This window comes from Diaphorina citri, unplaced genomic scaffold (assembly GCF_000475195.1).
Source record: "Diaphorina citri unplaced genomic scaffold, Diaci psyllid genome assembly version 1.1 scaffold92, whole genome shotgun sequence".
Classification (NCBI taxonomy): Eukaryota; Metazoa; Arthropoda; class Insecta; order Hemiptera; family Psyllidae; genus Diaphorina; species Diaphorina citri.
Genome location: NW_007377529.1, coordinates 542,825 through 549,096, shown reverse-complemented (window position 1 = coordinate 549,096; position 6,272 = coordinate 542,825). Strand labels below are relative to the sequence as shown.

The 6,272-nt window shown below is 37.3% G+C and overlaps 1 long non-coding RNA gene across 1 annotated transcript; it reads right to left on the bottom strand.

The window, feature by feature from the left end:
* Positions 1 to 56: 56 nt before the first annotated feature.
* LOC113473925 lies at positions 57 to 805 on the bottom strand. The gene is made up of 2 exons (XR_003395710.1): positions 721 to 805; positions 57 to 531 (listed from the first exon to the last, which is right to left on the bottom strand). It is a non-coding gene; the product is annotated as an uncharacterized LOC113473925 (long non-coding RNA).
* Positions 806 to 6,272: the final 5,467 nt, after the last annotated feature.

Sequence of the window (6,272 nt, the reverse complement as noted above, 5' to 3'; positions counted from 1 at the left end):
TGTGACCTGAAACCCTTCATATCAATCTTTGTATAGAAGCGGGATCGATTCCCGCCCGGGGCAAATTATTATCAAATACCGAAAAGCACAAATAAAATTCCACAGCTAAATAGATTCTGCTGTACACAAATTCCGATAGTACTCAACCAAGTAAAATTATATTACAACAAACAAAATCTCTATGTACAAAATAAAAAACCCTAGAAAATAATATGGTAACAAAAAACATAAAAAATAAAACACAAAAGTCCAAAAAAGAGTCTAAAAGGTAAAGCTAAAAAAAGGGAGAAAAATCAACCATAGGTGAAAAATAAATAATTAAGAGAGAAAGATAGGTAGTAGGTAGATAATATTACAATATTTAAAGGGAAGGGATTGTTATCAGAGGTTTTTGATTTATTTTTTAAATTAATTCTATTTTTTCTTTCTTTTCAGGTTTGATTGCTTGCAATAAGCTCTGCAAACCATGGGAAAAAACTTTGATCATAAGAAAGTAAGAAAAAACGACGAAGGAAGAAAGAAGGAAAGGACCTATCTCCTAAGGAATGTGCATTGGAGATTCTAGGAAGGAATATACAAGGGAAGAAGGAACACTATTTGATCAATATGAAGGACAAAATCCTCAAGGACATAGAGATTACACAGAATAAAAGAGTGTTATATTCCAAAGTCAGGGACTTAAGGTCGGGATCAAGGAGAAGGAAGAAAGAAGGAAAGGACCTATCTCCTAAGGAATGTGCATTGGAATTCTAGGAAGGAATATACAAGGGAAGAAGGAACACTATTTGTTCAATACGAAGGACAAAATTCTCAAGGACATAGAGATTACACAGAATAAAAGAGTGTTATATTCCAAAGTCAGGGACTTAAGGTCGGGATCAAGGGAGGAAAATCCCAACTTGACTGTAGTAAGCCCCGCCCAAGTTAATAGGAATGTTAAATAAATTTTGCCGTTCTCGATAATTTATAACAATAACCATAATTTGTTAATTGTTATTCAACTTTTGAGGATTTGGCCAGAAAAAAGAAATAGACCAAGGCCAAAGGTTCATGGGTTACGCATAATCAAGGAAAAAGTTTACCTGGCATCTCCACTAATATTTCATTTATGGCACATTGCATAATCACCGAATTTCACGGCATTCATACAATTTATCTCATAAAGGTTTCTTGGTTTTATTTGATTTTGATGCTTTTGAAGTTTGAAGTTTGACACTTAAGAACCCGATTGGATAAGTGATCTGCCTAATGGATTTTAAACCTAGGGTTAAACTGATCAGATAGTTTAAACCGGGAGGTTTAATTAAATTTTGATGCTTTTGAAGTTGAAGTGTTTGAAGTTTGAAACTTAGACTTAGAGAACCCGATTGGACAGTGGCGTAGCGTCCATGTAGGGCGTGTATGGCGGCCATACACTCAAAAATTCCACTCAAGTACCCTTAAATATTGACTTTAAATAAACAGAAAAAAGAAATAGACCAAGGCCGGTTCATGGGTTACGCATAATCAAGGAAAAAGTTTACCTGACATCTCCACTAATATTTCATTTATGGCACATTGCATAATCACCGAATTTCACGGCATTCATACAATTTATCTCATACAGGTTTCTTGGTTTGATTTGATTTTGATGCTTTTGAAGTTGAAGTGTTTGAAGTTTGAAACTTAGAGAACCCGATTGGATAAGTGATTTGCTTAATGGATTTTAAACCTAGGGTTAAACTGATCAGATAGTTTAAACCGGGAGGTTTAATTGAACTCAAATTCAATTTTTTACGAGTTTACACAAGGAAAAATTCTCTACATTCATACAAAAATGTTTCTTGGATTAGAATCAGCCTAGATTGTTCAAACCGGTAGGATTAACTGAACGAGTTTACAAGGAAAAATTCTCTGCATTCATACAAAAATGTTTCTTGTATTAGAATCAGCCTAGATTGTTCAAACCGGTAGGATTAACTGAACTCAAAATTTCCCAATAGGGTTCAAGTTTTCAGCAGTTTACAAGGGAAGGGAAGATTAAGGATATACAAGCTTACGAAGTCTTGAAATTATAAACTATACGAAATCTACGTCAAAATTGTGTAAGAATACAATAGATATAATACAATATAGCGGATATCTCCGCTGTTCTGGGGATTTTGAAAGACTGATCGGGGAACTTTTTGTAGCCCTTGACCTGTACTAGATGAGGTCTTCGAAAATGTCGCGACGCGGTTTGAGAACCTCTGCGGGGCTGCCCGAAACAGAGTCGGTCCTCGCGGGCACGGTGTTGGCGCCGACGTTCGGGTCTCCTAACGCTTTGACGGCGGTACTCGCTGGTTTGATTCCGCTAGTAGCCAAACCCGGCGTTTTGCCGGTAGAGCTCTCGCTCGCTGGTTTGATTCCGCTAGTAGCCAAACCCGTCGTTTTGCCGGTAGAGCTCTCGCTTCCCCGCGTCACTTCAACTTCGCCTAGCCTCTCCGTATTTCTCTCAGCGCCGGCGGCGGGCAGACTCTCTCCTGCGCCCTTATTCTCATTCTCACTATTACTCACATCTCGCTTTCTATTCTTCCTACGCGATCGACGACATTTTGACCGCGTCCACCAAAACGCGGTCAATTTTCGGTATAATTCAATAATATCTCGGGGACAGTATGAGCTAGAGACTTGAAATTTCGTATGCAGTCTAAAAAAATGACTGCCCCAAGAGATGTAGTCTACAAAATAAATATGACTGGGTAACTGCCCCAAGAGATGGGTTAAGCTTATACGAACCTTTATAAAAATATTAAGAATCTAAAGGTTCTGCGAAGATTTCATTCACATGCATTAAAATTACTTTCCAGAATGGAACTCCAACTTTCCATTGAGATTCAACATGGAATACCATCCATTCTAGTACATATCTTTACATTTTGTTTTGCCCCAAGAGATGTAGTCTACAAAATAAATATGACTGGGTAACTGCCCCAAGAGATGGGTTAAGCTTATATGAACCTTTATAAAAATATTAAGAATCTAAAGGTCCTGCGAAGATTTCATTCACATTTAAATTACTTTCCAGAATGGAACTCCAACTTTCCATTGAGATTCAACATGGAATACCATCCATTCTAGTACATATCTTTACATTCTCAAACTTTAAAATGGACTACTACATGTACTGAGCAGAAGATGTAAGTGCCCAAAAAATGCCAAATCCTGAACCCATAATTAGGTACTCTGAAGTATATACCTAATTATTTTTTGGCTATATCACCTCTTATCACCTGCAGTCCATACCTACTTCTCACACACTTCTATAATTTCAGATCTCCTTATTACATAAATTATCGAATAGGTATCACAATAAATTAAATATCAAATACCACTCTCCTATTTCCAACCAAGATAGTATTGTGAATTGTGCTTGAAATAGTATCATCATTATATCATATCCATTTACTTGGCAAAAAAGAGGAGTTACACAAAAAAAGTTGAACTCAAAGAAGAATGATGAGTAAATAAAAATAGTAATTGAACGAACGTGTTTTCAACTCGAAGATATTTTGCAAAAAAAAAAAAAAAAAAAAAAAAAAAAAAAAAAAAAAAAAATAAAACAGCAACCTAGTGTTGGTATTATGCCTAGATTGCCTAGGGACTCTAGGGAGTTATATTGATGGCTGAAACCACACTTTGATATTAGATTTAATCCAGTCGGATTAATTTCAGTCTCTGGGCTTAAGTAGTAGCACATGTTGTTAATCTCTTCTGAAGGCATGGGGCCTACTCATGACGAGTACCATACTGTAAATATACCTGGCTATTTATTACCTGATGTAAAAGCACACTTTCACTACTTCCGAGCCAGACCTGACAGGTACACCTGATCAGGTCCGCCTCTCAGGTCTGGTTCATTCTCGGAACAGCTGGCTTTCTCCTATCCTGTCTTCCTTCTCTCTCCGCTTTCGGGGAGATAAGACCTTAGCAGACCTCAACCAAGCTAAGGCAGATGGTCATCCATCCAAATACTAACCACGTGTAACTTTTCTTCAGTGATCTATCGCGAAACTTGAAAGTGTTCTTTAAAGAGAAAACAGTCTGGCTCCTCAAAAAATTGCCTTTCAAAGCAACCCTTATCAAAACTTTATTATCAGTAAAGCTGAAACGAGGTTTTTTTTACTACAAAATTTGCATTGCTCTTTCGTCAATATTTACAACTATTGGTCTATCTTCAAAAAGTTTACCAATAAAATGCTATTAACAGTATTAACATCTGCCTTCATTGATCGAAAGGAAGGAACAAATAGGCGTTTGTTTACAATATACATGTTGGTGATAATTTTATTGCAATCTATTAATCTATCGATTCACCTATCTGCTAGCTATTTGGCAGCAAAACACATTCGGTGTCTATTTTTGAGTGCTTCGGGGCACAAAGTTGTAAAAATACATGTAGAACAGCGTTACAAAAAGCTTCAACTTTCGAGTGTTAGTTCTACTTTTACTTTTTATAAATTCATAAACATAATAATAATGTAAAATATAATAATTATACATATTATATTTTTATGTACCTATTTATTTAAAAGATTAAAAGACCTACCTATATTTTTTATAGATTACTTTTAGAACCTATGCCCAGGTTGATGCCCAAGCCCAACTTCCCTCTGGTTTAACAGCTGTTTTTTTACGTTAGAGGGACTATCATTTTTTATTAGGTGGACTATTATGTCTTTAGTAGTCGTAATCTATTGGTAGGTATTTCTGCTAATTACTCTAATCTGGCGGTAACGTTAAAATTGCTTGCGGAATAATAATGTACCTGCTTAATAATTACATACGTTCTATTAGGTACTTGTATCCAGCTAACTTTTGGCTTATTAGAACCTGATGGTTCAAGTCATGTTAAAGTAAATATTATGTACCCTCTTACCACTCTAAAATGGGATTTTAAACCCCGAAAAGAAGGAATTGACCCACTTCTGGTCGGTAGTCACATGTTTGGATCTTACTCTTTAACTGAGTAGATCTCTGAAAAGTTCTCTTTTACAACTCACTCACTCTTTACACAGCTCTCTTGTGTATCTACGAGTATATGTATAACTACATAATTTTATTATAGGTACCTCCTACTTATGTTTGGTTCTTTGGTTTCAAAACTAAACTATCAGCCCATCACACACATGCATTTTTCAAAATCCGCCAAAGCGTTCTTCATGGGTTCCAAAAACCACAAGAATACCAGCTGGAGATGAGGTTAGGTAATCCCGCAACAATAAGCAATACGTTATGGGTTAGGCGGTACTTTATCTGTAATTCTCTATGGTATTCGGTGAAAGAAATATAGACTCTGAAGGGGCCTCTATAGGACCGATCGAACCTTAAGCTGGCTGGAGTCTGGCCCTTTTTCTTCTCTAATTACCATGTACGTCTTTTGCGAAATTCAGAATGCGCGAGGTTTTCATATCGAAACAAGTGGTTCAGGACGTCTGGGACATACTGTTCGAGTGTTCAGTACATTCACCGGCTTAATGTCAGTACACACAGGCTGACCCGGAAGTTAGGAGCGTGCTATGAGCCCCGCCCTCTTGAAAGGCGGGCTATATCTATGTTTGAATATGGTGTACTTTATCTGTAATTCTATATGGTATTCGGTGAAAGAAATATATACTCTGAAGGGGCCTGTATAGGACCGATCGAACCTAAGCTGGCTGGAGTCTGGCCCTTTTTTTTCTCTAATTACCATGTACGTCTTTTGCGAAATGCGAAATTCAGAATGCGCGAGGTTTTCATATCGAAACAAGTGGTTCAGGACTTCTGGGACATGCTGTACGAGTGTTCAGTACATTCACCGGCTTAATGTCAGTACACACAGGCTGACCCGGAAGTTAGGAGCGTGCTATGAGCCCCGCCCTCTTGATATTTCGCCTGTCCGATGTCTGATGGGAAGTTGGCAAGGGTTTTGCCTCTGGAGAAGTTTGCAGAGAAGTTCCAGGTGTTTGTGTAGAAAGGATTAGAGAGATTGTGGTGTGGCTCTTCTGGCACTTTGGCCAAAGATCATTATTGAACAAATAAACAAATTTATCTATCGCCCTCGCGTATGATTAAACTACTTTCTTTTATGCTCAATGCTCTATGCTTTGTTCTAGCTGCTATTGAGATCAATTATTCAAATATAATTGACATTAAAGCAGTACCTATGCGCGGGAGTTGAACACGATACAGCAGAGGTTCCTAATCTTTTTGCAGTGACGGACCACTAACACCAAACCTATTTACGGACCATATTATTATTAGTTTTTATGAGG